This window comes from Lytechinus variegatus, chromosome 12 (assembly GCF_018143015.1).
Source record: "Lytechinus variegatus isolate NC3 chromosome 12, Lvar_3.0, whole genome shotgun sequence".
Classification (NCBI taxonomy): Eukaryota; Metazoa; Echinodermata; class Echinoidea; order Temnopleuroida; family Toxopneustidae; genus Lytechinus; species Lytechinus variegatus.
In genome coordinates, this window is record NC_054751.1 from 29,993,097 (window position 1) to 30,009,246 (window position 16,150).

The 16,150-nt window shown below is 37.6% G+C and overlaps 2 long non-coding RNA genes across 3 annotated transcripts; one reads left to right on the top strand and one right to left on the bottom strand.

The window, feature by feature from the left end:
- Positions 1 to 505: 505 nt before the first annotated feature.
- LOC121424762 lies at positions 506 to 4,617 on the bottom strand. Its single transcript, XR_005971427.1, has 4 exons — positions 4,520 to 4,617; positions 3,708 to 3,776; positions 2,413 to 2,502; positions 506 to 515 (listed from the first exon to the last, which is right to left on the bottom strand). It is a non-coding gene; the product is annotated as an uncharacterized LOC121424762 (long non-coding RNA).
- A 2,653-nt stretch (positions 4,618 to 7,270) lies between these two features.
- On the top strand, positions 7,271 to 14,384 carry LOC121424989. Of its 2 annotated transcripts, none has more exons than XR_005971463.1 (3): positions 7,271 to 7,395; positions 9,334 to 11,220; positions 12,048 to 14,384. It is a non-coding gene; the product is annotated as an uncharacterized LOC121424989 (long non-coding RNA). The 2 variants fall into 2 exon arrangements; XR_005971464.1 differs by having other exon boundaries at positions 9,351 to 11,220.
- Positions 14,385 to 16,150: the final 1,766 nt, after the last annotated feature.

Sequence of the window (16,150 nt, forward strand, 5' to 3'; positions counted from 1 at the left end):
CCACCATAACCATTCTTGACAGGCACTGGCAGGGCCTGCTGGGAGGACGGTTCATAAGGAATGAAGTGGCTACCCTGGGTAAATAATAATAGCTGGATTTATAAAGTGCTTTTTGCCTGAGGATACAAAGCGCTGCTGTTATTTCCCTGGCGTTAGCTCGAACTGCCATCACCGGTGCTCAGTGCATTCAAGGAAATAGTCCTGCCGGGTACCCATTCACCTCACCTGGGTCGAGTGCAGCACAATGTGAAAAAATTTCTTGCTGAAGGAAAACACGCCATGGCTAGGATTCGAACCCACGACCCTCTGTTTTAAAGGCGAGAGTCAGAACCCCTAGACCACGATGCGCCCATAAAACTAATTGATACGATATTGTCACTTCTGACTCGCATTACTCACTCTGCATAGCCATCGGTAGTGTCCATGGTCCTGAAGTACTTGGCAAGCTTGACGCCAAAGATGAGCGCAGGCATGAAGAAGACAATGCACCAACCAAGAGTGAACCACAGGCCGTTCTGAGAAGTGAATAAAATAGTAACAATAAAGGGTGATTTCACATTGGTTATTGGTGCTGGGAAGCACAATTAATGATAAAAATTAAAAGATATGAATTTCATAACATAAAACAATGAAAACAAGTCATTTCAATGTCTGGTTTAACAAAAATGTGAGATAGTTTGATATTGATTTTGTTTTCAGTTTTTTAATTAGGAAGGACTGCATATGATTTTTTTTTTTTTCAAAATCATTTTTTTGTTTTGGTTTGTTTTGGGGGTTTCATTTACTTTAAAACCAATGGCTTTATTGTTAAGAATTTAAGAGAAATGTTTTGTTTGGGTTTTTTTCAATTCTTTAGGGTACATATTCATGTAGAAATGTATATATGTGAATATGTAATTGTGCTACTGATTATGTAAATATTACTGATAATATATTAATTGTAACAAATTGTACGTTGTGCGGACAGGACCGTTGCAGAAAGCTGCTCTGAAACTGACAATGCTACATGTACACTGTACCCTGTAAGAACTAAATACATAAATTAATAAATAAAACTAAGAGTGTCTTCTCTAGCTCGAGTACCTACATACTGTGAGTTCTCAACACCCAGTTTGACACCATCAATTGGTGATTATGTTTGGTGTTAATAGCTCAAGACCCAGCCTGAAACCATCAGTTGGTGATTTCAGTTTAGTGTTGATGTTGGTGTGGGTGTCAGAAGCAAAATTTTCTTTGTGTTCCCTAGCCCAGTCTTAATTTGATTTACCCAAAATAATTCAGATCATATTACTGATAGCTCGACACCTTAAAAAAAACTATGTCAATTGATGATTTGAAGTTTGGTGTTGGAAGCACAATTAAAACTGTCTTCCATGGCTGCAACATCTAGTGTGAGTTTACAAAAATAATCCAAATCATATCATTCACAGATGATAACTTGTTGTTCAAATCTCACAGTGTAAATCCATATTTATTCATGTAAATTTCAGGAAAAAAAATCTTCAGATTGTTGAGGTATTAGGACATATGTGAACATCATGAAAGAGATGGAATACACAGTGGCAAAAGGGAGGGGAAATTTTAGCAACATTTTAGAGGTTTGATTTGTAATTTGATACTGGAGGTTGATGGAACATATTTAATTTCACCTTTACTCGTTGCTCTTTTTTGGTTTCATTTCTTTGTTCTTGCAATGGTTATGGTCCATGCTTTATTTTTTTTTAAATTGATTTGAAACTCTATCCTTGGAATCAATAAAACCATAAAAAGCAAAATTCTTGCGCATCAAGGGTACATCCAATTAAGTATATACAAATAGCGAATAGGAATGAGTGCGATGGTGCAAGATTTCGCATGAGGTGAATAGAGCGTTTCTTTCTTTCATCTCATGTGAAATCTAGCACCATTACACGAATAAGAATATTCGCTATTTGTGTTGTACAACGCCTTGGAATCTAGCAAAAAAAAGGAGTTTTCCCCACCAGTAATCTATGAAAAGGGAGCAAAAATATTGAAAGCGAAAAGCAAAACCCCACAAGCCACGCCGACAAGCGCACATGATCTTGGACAGCATTACGCATTTAGCCAGCAGCCTGTATGCGCGTTGTCACCTTATTCAATAAAATCACATTATGACGTCACCTCCTAAAGCCGTGCAATGGTACATTTTGGATGGTACGTCTTGTGTGCAACGGTACGAATGTGTGACATTCAGCCTCCCATTTGCTCGCGTACAACAAGCTAAGTAGGTGTTGTACAATATTGGATATCTGATAAGATATCACTTCTTTAATATCAGCTAGAAGTCTGAAACAAGTGCATGGTACGGAATGGGTGAACAACTTACTGCTGCCAATATTGAAACTTATTATCAATCACTTCAACTTGAATGGGCCAATATTTTATACTTACAAATGATCGAAGTATTCCGATGCAGAGAGTATTCACTGCTTGATTCCACAGGTTATAAACTGGACGACAGCCTCCAATTGTGTTCTCCAGCTAAAGAAAAATGCATACAAATAAGTTGTGAGTTGAGGGCAGGTGGTATCGTTTTCCAAGATTGAAAATCTAAATCAGAGATTCTGCAGCTAATGTAATCTTAATCGCGACCAGCCACCCCATACCAACAAAATATGGCCCTCTTTATTTTGTTTCAAGTCATTGGCATGATTTGTTTGCATTCATACCAAAATCATGATAACCTTGACATAAATTGCCAATACTATAGTGTGAAAAGGAAGAGAGCAAATCTCTGCCTGGTCAGAGTGTCTCTCACAAAAGCACCTCTTTCAAATAGGTAGCAAGTGTCACAACTTCTAACAATGAACCTGATCATTATATTGTTTTTGAAGAGGGTTTTATTTGATTTTCTCATTTCTTTTTGCAAAATACTTCCTCTATTTGCAGGAGGACGTATTGATTTTTTTAATTGTCCCCTGGTTCTGAAAGTGAATGTATCCCAAACATAACTACGATATCTACAAAGCTACGGGACAAAGGGGCATCAATAGGGAAGTATGAAGGTGTGCAAAAATGTGAACAAAACACGTCTACAGGTGTGCACTGATGCGAAGAAAACACGCAAAGAGTAAAAAAAATGCGTTTCACAGTCTAACAGCTAGACTGTACATGTATAACTTCTCCATTTAAACAAAAAAATTGAATTCAAGCATCATTTTAAATAAACAGGGGGTGTTTAACAAAGATTTAAGTATGACTTAAGTCGCACTTAAATGCCCGCGCGTACATGATATCCAACGAGAGATCTTATTGATAGATACGCAGTAGTGCGCGTCCTCATGACAGGATCAGACCAATGCTGTCAAGCCTTTCATACCGTATGCAACTTGGTATTAAGTGCGACTCTAAGTCATACTTAAATCATTGTGAAACACCCCCCAGGACTTTATTTACGATCATTTTCTGTGATTGGGGTATCATATTAAGAGCAGAAAGTGAACTTTGTTAAAATGTGATATTCGTTCAGAAACTCAGGTACAACCCGTCGAGTGACTTCATGGTATCCTTTCTTCAAATTGTTTTTTTCTCTGATGCAGGAATGAGGAATTTGAGTAATCCCAGATGAAAGTGGAGATACCGAACTCCACAAAGATTTGTCCGTTGTTTTTAAGACAAACAAAGTTATGATAAATAATCAATAACTTTCTTTTTAGAGACACTACAAATAACATACGTGTACATACCTGGTAAGTAACATATGTCACAAATTGCTCTGGATAACCCAGTACTCTGTCACTGTATGAGACTATAGACTGAAAAAAATTATGAAAAATAAAGAAATTATAACTTCACTCTACTACAGACTTAATAATCAGATTCAATTATATATGTCCTAAACACAGACCTCCCAACTCAAGTAGAAAATGATGATTTTCTTTACAAAAAGGGGAAAAAGCAGTATTTTTCACTAAGGATTGTGCAGTAAGCTATCAGGAAGAGGAAAGTTACATCGGACCAAGAGCTCAGAATAGTCAATAATTCATATTCTTTTCTCCTACATGTAATTCAGAATGGATGAAAGGTCTGCATATGGGTGCAAGAGGCCATGTCATGACGCATGCTGTTACACTTCAAGCATGACTGAACGTAGTGTTGACCTATTCTCGTGCTAAATGATGTTTTTTTTAGCTGACTTTGCACCCAAAAACATACTCCAGGCATGAAGGGAGCAAGTTACTATGCCCTCCCCCCCACAAAAAAAAGAGAGAGGTTTGTTTGCTCTAACCTCACAGACATTTGTTAAACCTGCAGACTTCAATTTTTTTATTTAAATCTGACCCCCCCCAAAAAAAAAAAATAAATGAAATAAAATAAAATAAAATGTGAAGACTGACAGCGAACTACATTGGTTTCCTCTCCCTTTATTTTTCACTGGCAAATTATGTAAGTAGTTGAACATCGTCCATGAAATGAAAAGGAATAAGTGGCCAATATTATCAATTAAACATCCTATAGTAATAATAGTATTTCTTGTTAAGGACAATCCATTTCTTACCGATTGGACTTCACTCTCCACGTTGTTATCAATGAAATCTTGGGCAGATTCTGCATTTGCAATGGTGGCATTCACTACAGTCTGTCAGAAAAAAAAAGATAAAAACATTATTTTTCATATCAGGAAGGAAAATTTGATTTCATGATTTATTATCCTACAGAAGGAAAATAATGGCAATTACTATTTTCAAAATAATAGTTACTCTGACATAAAAGAGTAGCAAAATTATACATTCATTATGATTTACAAGTTTATCATATGCATGTACATTTTGTATACATGGTTTTTTTGCGGATTTTGCAGCAAGATTGGCAAGCGCGAATTTATGAGCATCTATTTTAATGCAAGTTTTGAACAACGGTTCAATTACGTGTATCGTTTTGGCAGAGACTGCATAATTTGACCTGCAGAGGGTGACATTTTAGCAAGCAAGCTAGCTAGCTCCAAAATTATATGCATCGTGAGAATTTGTTCCAATGCGATCATTTTTTTTCACAGATCGGTATTTAAATTCTGATTTTGCTAGAAATATAAGTTGCTTTTGCCGTTTGATTTGGGAGTGTTTAGTTTTTAACAAGCCGTCTTGTCGATCGTCCAGGTTTGTTGAAGATGCTCGGCCATCCATTCCAGGCCAGCAGCACCTCCGTTTTGCCTTCCCTGATGTTCGCCCTGCAAACAAAAGTTGCGCTAAATGTCACAAAAGCCCATGATTGAATCAAAACACTGCTGAATTAAGACACTTTAGAGCTAGAATCATGATCAGAAAATACAATTTTGTTGCTGAAATGTAATAATTAAAACCATTCACAGATGGGGAAGAAGGAAGTCCCTGTGTGGAATGCGAATGTGCAGCGCGAATATAAGAACCAAGGAATATGTTTTGAAGCCGCCAAACACAAAAAATTACCCGGTAATCCCGCGAAAATAACAGCGTTTTAAGGCCACCGCACCCCTTACGACCCGACCGGTCGCCGACTGGCTTGCGACTGGGTGAGGAAAGATGAATTGCAAGGCAGTCATAAGGCCTTAAAGTATCTTAAATATATTTACTACTGCCACAATGACATCATATGTCACTGTCAACATCCCCATCACTATCATTAACAGCAGCATCCTTAGCATTATTATTAACATCATCATTACTGCCACCCCCACCATTCTCATCCTCCTCTTAATCATAATCATGATCATTATCCTCCCATCATCATCAACATCATCACCACGAATACCCCCACACCCATTCTACTCCTCCTCAACATCACCTCCACCACCACCATCCTCCTCTTCATCATCATGATCAACACCACCATCATCCTCCTTCTCATCATCATAATCTTCAACATCACCATTACCATCATCACCACCACCACTACCAACCTCCTTCTCTTCACCACCACCACCACCACTACCAACCTCCTCCTCTTCACCACCACCACCACCACCACCATCCATCTCCTCATCACCACCACCACTACCAACCTCCTCCTCTTCACCACCACCACCACCACCATCCATCTCCTCATCACCACCACCACTACCAACCTCCTCCTCTTCACCACCACCACCACCACCATCCATCTCCTCATCACTACCACTACCATCCTCCTCCTCCTAATCATCACCACCACCACTACCAACCTCCTCCTCTTCACCACCACCACCACCACCACCACCATCCATCTCCTCCTCATCACCACCACCATCGCTACCACCACCATCCACCTCCTAATCACTAACACCACCCTTCTCCACATCCTCCTCTTCACCACCACCACCATCCATCCACATCCTCATCACTACCACCACACTCCTCCTCATCACCACCAACACTACCATCCTCCTCCTCCTAATCATCACCGCCGCTACCACCACCCTCCTCCTCCTCATCACTACCACCACCCTCCTCCTCCTCATCACCACCACCACTACCATCCTCCTCCTCATCACCACCACCACTACCATCCACGTCCTCATCACTACCACCACCATCATCCTCCTCAACATAATCAACAGCACTACTACCACCATCCTCATCCTCCTCATCATCAACACCATTGCCACCACCACCGCCACCCTCCTCCTCATTATATCCACCATCCACCTCCTCCTCATCATCAGCATCATAATCAACATCACAACCACCATCACCATCGTCTTTTACATTTTTTGGGCTCTTTCACTGTCATGTTAGTGCTGGATTGCAGGAGCAAGCAATTTTTGTGGCAGACCTCTGTGCACTGAAGTCTGAAGCATGAAAAAAGGTTACATACATGTACCATGTGACACATTTTGACCAATCACGATGCTTGAAAGGATACAAATATATATAAGTTGATGATACACTTTCATACATAGCTACAGATTTCTTGCTATTTGCATGTTTGTTTCATCTTTACATAATATATGAGTATGGAATCTAAAACAATGACACATTGTTTACCCACACAACCCATGAGGCGTGCGTGTTCACCGTCAACCGCGGACAGCTTTACGAAAACACACCTTCAAACCGAGGACACACACGAAACCGAGGACTGTCCTCGCTTGGAGCTACAGTTTGTTAGCTTAATTTCAAGCTTCTAGCTACGCTGTTGAAATTTCGAGCTTTTCTGAGCAGAGGCCACGTTTGGATGGTCTTGAACTTATTCGTGGGTATTATTTTGCACTCCATGCCGTCTTTTTGTGTGTACTTTACTGTAATGTCGCCATCTATTGGCGGGGATATGCACTACCTTTGACTCAATTCACCCAAACGTGAATCTACATGCGATATGCGCGCCGCTAGCTAGAGCTGAGTTATCGCAGGAAACAATTCTAGAGCTGGGCTTTGAATGCATTATCAGAGACCTGAAATGAGCTGCATTGACTTTATTTCGGTAAGTTTTGTTTGAAATTATTTAATCATCAAAAGCTGTAAATGGGCTAGATCTACATCTCAGCCTTAGGGGCCAATACCGGTATAGAGACTTGGCTTTATAATTTTAGTTAGACCCTATGTAACCCAGGGAGCTCCGGCCCGCGAAGCGGGCCGGAGCCCAGGAGGCCATCGCTCATTCACACTCCGACCGTAACAGGGGTATTTATGGTTATCAGTACGAGTCAAGTAAAAGGTGGAAACATAAATTAAGCACTTACATGTATTATATGGATGATGGTCTTACTAAGGACAGCATCCAGACATCGGGTCAAACTCAAAGGCTCGAACCTAAAAAAAACCGATAAGTTCTGTCGCGGTACCACTCCATCTTTCAAAATTCTATAGGGCCTACAAAATGGCAGATTACCGATTGAGAGAGAGACAAGGGCGCGTGCGCAAAGAAAACAGATTCGATCAAAATTTGATGAACTTCGCCAAATTCGCGCATGCGCCCAACAGCGCAGGTACAAGTCTCAATCGGCCGATTGAACGTGCACTGTTGGGCGCATGCACGAATTTGGCGAAGTTCATCAAATTTCGATCGAATCTGTGAGCTGCTCGGTGAAGGGCCTGTTTTATGTAAAGGACAATGCTGAAAATTACATCAAATAGGATGTAAAATGATAAAGTTATGACAGTTTAAAGTCTTGCTTAATTCCACAAAACACTTAGACCTATATGTCCACATTCTGGTCAGTTTAGAATTGAGGGGGTCCGATGACGTCACTATCTCTTTTGTAGTTTATTGTATGAAATATGGAATATCATATTTCTTTTCTCATAAAACTTTAAACAATTAGGTTTGATACCTCCCTGAACATTTGGAAAATCAATTTTTGCAACATCAATAAAAACCTTCCTTATTGTCAAAAGTGCTAAAATTGATATATTCTATATTTTATATAATAACAAACAAAAGAAATAGTGAGTGTGTGATATCATCGGCTGTCTCGACCATTTGCCTATCACCCATCTTGTGCACGACAAATTTGTGAAAATATATGAAATTTTCTAAACTTTCTCCTTTCACGTACAATTTTGATGAAATAATGCTTGTTTGAGTTTTCTCTGTTCATACAATTCCACTTTTTGTTGGGGTGTACTTGCTTACAGAGAAAAACCTCTACAGAGAATATATCTAGGTGTTGTGGATCAATCCCACCTCCCCGGACTATGAACCACGAGGTCCAGGGTTCAAATCCCACCGCAGCACTAAGTAATGTCCATTGGCAAAACATGAATCTACGTTTGCAACTCTCCACCCAGGTGTAAATGGGTGTAGGAATGAATTCCTTCAATGCTGTGAGCGCTTATGACGCCTAGCTTAGCTGGGGTAATATTGTAGCACCTTGAGCATCATAATGATGGATACCGGTATGTGCACTATTCAAATATCAAATATTATTATTATTAGAACAATAAGAAAACTCAATCTATCTTTTACATGATTTTCAAAGAAAAATTAGCTGTGTTCAAACTTATAAGCAAATCAAAATTTGGAATTGATTCAGTTGATAATTATGCCATTCCGCCAGGGGCGTTCCACTTGTTTTATACGAATAATTGGCTGAATATTCCAGAAAATCAAATTGTCGTAATTATGTTGTGAATTGTATAATGTATATACTTCATTCAAACTGCTCATTTTGAACATTGGCTGAAAAGGGGCTAATTAGTTTTACATGCCTACACTACCTGAAATTGTCAGTGTTTCATCCTGACACATAATGTCTCTGGGGCATTAAGGGACACAAATATCCTGACTGGGTTTTACAGTTGTGCAACAGATTAGAGGAGCCGTTGAAGGCTAGCGGGAAGTTTGGGAACCCTAGTCTAACAACTAATGAAAATTGAACATTCATCAATTAGTTTATAAATTGTGAATGTTCTGTTTCAGAAATGTTTCTGTTACAGATGATGGAACTGAGAGAAGGAGAAAACAGCTTTAGTTACTTCATCTCCAGATGTCATATTGAATAGCCTGCAGTTACTGTCCATTTACAACTTCATGGGTAAGCACAAAAAAGAAGCAAGAAGGGCATATTTGAAAAGAAGAAGATCAGCAATGAGAGAAACAAAATTAGCTGGGAATGATTTGGATGATACCCAAATGAGTCACATGAAAATTGATAGCCCAGCTAATGAAGATAACAGCCATTGCATCCAAACCAAAATGACTGAAAAACACACCCCTTTATTCTGTACGCCGCCAAAGTCAAAGTCATCATCAGCACTGCTACCATCATCGTCAAAGTCATCATCAGCACTGCTACCATCATCAAATATGTCAAATTCATCAGCACTGCTACCATCATCAAATACGTCGAATTCATCAGCACTGCTACCATCGTCGTCAAATACGTTGAAGTCATCAGCGCTGCTACCATCATCGTCAAATACATCTAAGTCATCAGCACTGCTAGCATCGTCGTCAAAGTCATCAGCACTGCTACCATCATTGTCAAATACATCTACATGTAAGTCATCAGCACTGCTATCATCATCATCAATGTCATCATCTTCAACAGTTGCACTTTTAAGAAGATGTATTCCAAGGAAAGTGCTAAATGACTGTCTTTTCACAAAGTGGAATGAGTACAGACTGTTATATAAACAGTTTACTCTAATCAAAAGACGCCTAAATGTTATAGAGCATGGAGAGGGGGGTGGAAGTTTAAATTGATTGGTGTACTTGATGTGAAATAAACAACATTGATTGCTTAAGGCAAGTACATGTATAAGGGGCTAAATTTAATTGGTCTGGGATGTTGAATATGTCTATAAATGTAGTAGCCTATTTTACAGCAATACTGCAAAACTAGAGCAAACTGATGCAATACCGGCTATCTTGAGCACTGACCATAGATGAATTAGGCTTTAGCCTATTGCATTTGTAGGCCTACAGTATTCTATTGGGCTGGTGATTATCTACTGTAGTTGGTCTTACAGTAGACCAGGTTAGAATTTGAAAGATGTTCTTGATGCCTTGATATCATGTGACAGCGAACATCCTGTTATCATTTTTTTTCTTTGAATTTGGGACACTGTAATAGTGTAGTTACATGTATATAAACGCTTATCTTAAAATGGGATTTTGAATGAGTGCGAAGATGTATGCAAGAAGATAAAAGGTACATGTATTATCATCCCTTTCAAAATACTTGATGTTCATCAGTTACATGTAATCTTCCAATATAGAAAGCGGTGTGTAATTCCATGATTCTTAATCCTTTAGTTTGGTCAGAAAATATGATTTTTAAAAAACAATTATTAGACTTATTAATTGCTAAAATGCTGTCCCCCATAATGTTCTGTTCTTTGCCTATAAGCTCAGATTTTGAAGTTAAAGAAGTGAAGTATGCAATTTCACTCGGGTCAAAAGGACATTTTTTTTTTAAGAATCCAAATTTGAAAAATTAATGATTCCTGATTGAGTATTAAATTGAGAGAGTACAGGCATGTATACATTCCAATCGCGGTAACATACTTACAGGAAATTGACCTTGACTGAAGGAATGTACTCAAATACAGCCAAAAGGGGCATGATTAAAAAATGACCCAGTTCTATTTAGCATGGTATAATACACTGTTTGGTTTCCTTTTTGTGTACTTGGGTAAATTGAGAGCTGGTCCTCTGCAAAAAAACCCATTAAACGTCTTGTTATCATAAATATTGTCTTCTATCTTAAGATTTGGGATGCTGTTTGAGTGGAGCTATGAACGCTGATCTTAAAATGGCATCTTGAATGAGTGCGAAGACTGGTGCAAGACATAGTTATCAAAGGTATAATCATCCTTTTCAAAACGCTTGATGATTATCAGATAGTAGTCTTCCCTTATGAAAAGCTGTGTGAAATTTCATGCTTCATAATCCTTAATCCCGCAGAATTCTCTGTTCCTTGCCCTAAGCTCAGATTTTGAAAATAGCGTATACAATTTCACTCTGGTCAAAGGGACATTAGAAATCAAAAAAATCAAAATCTGAGAAATTAACAATTCCTGATAGTCTGATAGAGTATTATATTGAGAGAGTACAGGTGTTAATTTCTAACATACATTCCTTTTGCTGTAACAGACTTACAGGATATTGACCTTGGCTGAAGGAATATACTCGATACAGCCAAAAGGGGCATGATTAAAAATATGACCTAGTTCTATTTAGCATGGTATATACACACTGTTTGGTTTCATTTTCGTGTACAAGAATCCAAATCTGACAAGAATCCAAATCTGAAGATAATTATCAATTCCTGATAGAATATTTAATTGAGAGAGTACAGCTGTTAATTTCTATCATACATTTCTTTCGCGGTGACATACAGGAAATTGACCTGGGCTGAAGGAATGTACTCAATACATCCAAAAGGGACATGATTAAAAAATGACCCAGTTCTATTCAGCGTGGTATAATACACTGTTTGGTTTCCTTTTTGTGTACTTGGGTAAATTGAGATCTGGTCCTCTGCAAAAAATGCCATTAAACGTCTTGTTATCATAAATACGTCTTCTATCTTAAGATTTGGGATGCTGTTTGAGTGGAGCTATAAACGCTGATCTTAAAATGGCATCTTGAATGAGTGCGAAGACTGGTGCAAGACATAGTTATCAAAGGTATAATCATCCTTTTCAAAACGCTTGATGATTATCAGATATATGTAACCTTCCCTTATGAAAAGCTGTGTGAAATTTCATGCTTCATAATCCTTAATCCCGCACAATACTCTGTTCCTTGCCCTAAGCTCAGATTTTGAAAGTAGCGTATACAATTTCACTCTGGTCAAAGGGACATTAGAAATTAAAAAAATCAAAATCTGAGAAATTAACAATTCCTGATAGTCTGATAGAGTATTATATTGAGAGAGTACAGGTGTTAATTTCTAACATACATTCCTTTCGCGGTAACAGACTTACAGGATATTGACCTTGGCTGAAGGAATATACTCGATACAGCCAAAAGGGGCATGATTAAGAATATGACCTAGTTCTATTTAGCATGGTATATACACACTGTTTGGTTTCATTTTCGTGTACAAGAATCCAAATCTGACAAGAATCCAAATCTGAAGATAATTATCAATTCCTGATAGAATATTTAATTGAGAGAGTACAGCTGTTAATTTCTATCATACATTTCTTTCGCGGTGACATACAGGAAATTGACCTGGGCTGAAGGAATGTACTCAATACATCCAAAAGGGACATGATTAAAAAATGACCCAGTTCTATTTAGCGTGGTATAATACACTGTTTGGTTTCCTTTTTGTGTACTTGGGTAAATTGAGATCTGGTCCTCTGCAAAAAAAGCCATTAAACGTCTTGTTATCACAAATATCGTCTTCTATCTTAAGATTTGGAATGCTGTTTGAGTGGAGCTATAAACGCTGATCTTAAAATGGCATCTTGAATGAGTGCGAAGACTGGTGCAAGACATAGTTATCAAAGGTATAATCATCCTTTTCAAAACGCTTGATGATTATCAGATATATGTAACCTTCCCTTATGAAAAGCTGTGTGAAATTTCATGCTTCATAATCCTTAATCCCGCACAATTCTCTGTTCCTTGCCCTAAGCTCAGATTTTGAAAGTAGCGTATACAATTTCACTCTGGTTAAAGGGACATTAGAAATTAAAAAAAATCAAAATCTGAGAAATTAACAATTCCTGATAGTCTGATAGAGTATTATATTGAGAGAGTACAGGTGTTAATTTCTAACATACATTCCTTTCGCGGTAACAGACTTACATGATATTGACCTTGGCTGAAGGAATATACTCGATACAGCCAAAAGGGGCATGATTAAGAATATGACCTAGTTCTATTTAGCATGGTATATACACACTGTTTGGTTTCATTTTCGTGTACAAGAATCCAAATCTGACAAGAATCCAAATCTGAAGATAATTATCAATTCCTGATAGAATATTTAATTGAGAGAGTACAGCTGTTAATTTCTATCATACATTTCTTTCGCGGTGACATACAGGAAATTGACCTGGGCTGAAGGAATGTACTCAATACATCCAAAAGGGACATGATTAAAAAATGACCCAGTTCTATTTAGCGTGGTATAATACACTGTTTGGTTTCCTTTTTGTGTACTTGGGTAAATTGAGATCTGGTCCTCTGCAAAAAATGCCATTAAACGTCTTGTTATCATAAATACGTCTTCTATCTTAAGATTTGGGATGCTGTTTGAGTGGAGCTATAAACGCTGATCTTAAAATGGCATCTTGAATGAGTGCGAAGACTGGTGCAAGACATAGTTATCAAAGGTATAATCATCCTTTTCAAAACGCTTGATGATTATCAGATATATGTAACCTTCCCTTATGAAAAGCTGTGTGAAATTTCATGCTTCATAATCCTTAATCCCGCACAATACTCTGTTCCTTGCCCTAAGCTCAGATTTTGAAAGTAGCGTATACAATTTCACTCTGGTCAAAGGGACATTAGAAATTAAAAAAATCAAAATCTGAGAAATTAACAATTCCTGATAGTCTGATAAAGTATTTTATTGAGAGAGTACAGGTGTTAATTTCTAACATACATTCCTTTCGCGGTAACAGACTTACAGGATATTGACCTTGGCTGAAGGAATATACTCGATACAGCCAAAAGGGGCATGATTAAGAATATGACCTAGTTCTATTTAGCATGGTATATACACACTGTTTGGTTTCATTTTCGTGTACAAGAATCCAAATCTGACAAGAATCCAAATCTGAAGATAATTATCAATTCCTGATAGAATATTTAATTGAGAGAGTACAGCTGTTAATTTCTATCATACATTTCTTTCGCGGTGACATACAGGAAATTGACCTGGGCTGAAGGAATGTACTCAATACATCCAAAAGGGACATGATTAAAAAATGACCCAGTTCTATTTAGCGTGGTATAATACACTGTTTGGTTTCCTTTTTGTGTACTTGGGTAAATTGAGATCTGGTCCTCTGCAAAAAATGCCATTAAACGTCTTGTTATCATAAATACGTCTTCTATCTTAAGATTTGGGATGCTGTTTGAGTGGAGCTATAAACGCTGATCTTAAAATGGCATCTTGAATGAGTGCGAAGACTGGTGCAAGACATAGTTATCAAAGGTATAATCATCCTTTTCAAAACGCTTGATGATTATCAGATATATGTAACCTTCCCTTATGAAAAGCTGTGTGAAATTTCATGCTTCATAATCCTTAATCCCGCACAATTCTCTGTTCCTTGCCCTAAGCTCAGATTTTGAAAGTAGCGTATACAATTTCACTCTGGTTAAAGGGACATTAGAAATTAAAAAAAATCAAAATCTGAGAAATTAACAATTCCTGATAGTCTGATAGAGTATTATATTGAGAGAGTACAGGTGTTAATTTCTAACATACATTCCTTTCGCGGTAACAGACTTACATGATATTGACCTTGGCTGAAGGAATATACATGTACTCGATACAGCCAAAAGGGGCATGATTAAAAATATGACCCAGTTCTATTTAGCATGGTATATACACACTGTTTGGTTTCATTTTCGTGTACAAGAATCCAAATCTGAAGATAATTATCAATTCCTGATAGAATATTTAATTGAGAGAGTACAGCTGTTAATTTCTAACATACATTCCTTTCGCTGTGACATACAGGAAATTGACCTGGGCTGAAGGAATGTACTCAATACATCCAAAAGGGACATGATTAAAAAATGACCCAGTTCTATTTAGCATGGTATAATACACTGTTTGGTTTCCTTTTTGTGTACTTGGGTAAATTGAGAGCTGGTCCTCTGCAAAAAAAAGCCATTAAATGTCTTGTTATCATAAATATCGTCTTCTATCTTAAGATTTGGGATGCTGTTTGAGTGGAGCTATGAACGCTGATCTTAAAATGGCATCTTGAATGAGTGCGAAGACTGGTGCAAGACATAGTTATCAAAGGTATAATCATCCTTTGGGCAATTCCATGAATTATTGGACATTTCTCAAAACTTTATTTTTGCTCTATCTCAAATTCAGGTCAATATTTTTGGTTAAAATTCATATAGAAGTTGTAAATGCAAAGGGGTCTCCTACACAGCAGAAAAAAATTTGGCCCCAAATGTCTTCTTATAGGAGAATCCGAGCAATACAAAAAATTAGATATATGGGACTACACACAGTATTTTAGACTTAGACAGAAAACTACTGCGTATTTTGTATATTTTTCAGTTGGATAATTTGAAGGCCATAATGACACATCTAATTAAACAAAATTTTCAAAAATAAGTTGCAAAAAATGTGGAAAAATCTTAAATTTGTATTGTTGGACAAGGTGTAACGTAACTAACCAGGTTTTTGCTGTTACAGTCGGAAATTATAAAGCTATTCCTAAAATGCTTCATATCAAATGACATGTTATCTATCCAGCAATAACATGAATGTAACAGTTTGTTTCAGTTGAACCTAGTTTGAGCAAACTTTTGGGACAAACTCATGTCTCAATTTTTCATGTCCTCTTAGTGTAACGTAACTAACCGAAATTAAAGTTCTTGTTATTCCTTACTGAAATGTTCCTCATGATTCTGTTTGATGGTGTGAAGTAGGTTTTGTCTAGAGGTATTCATCCTACAAAAATTGAAAAATAACATCAAAGCATCTTCATGTAGAAGCCAACCTTAGATTGAAAATGACCATAAAGTGTAACGTAACAAATCATGGAATTGCCCCTTTTCAAAACGCTTGATGATT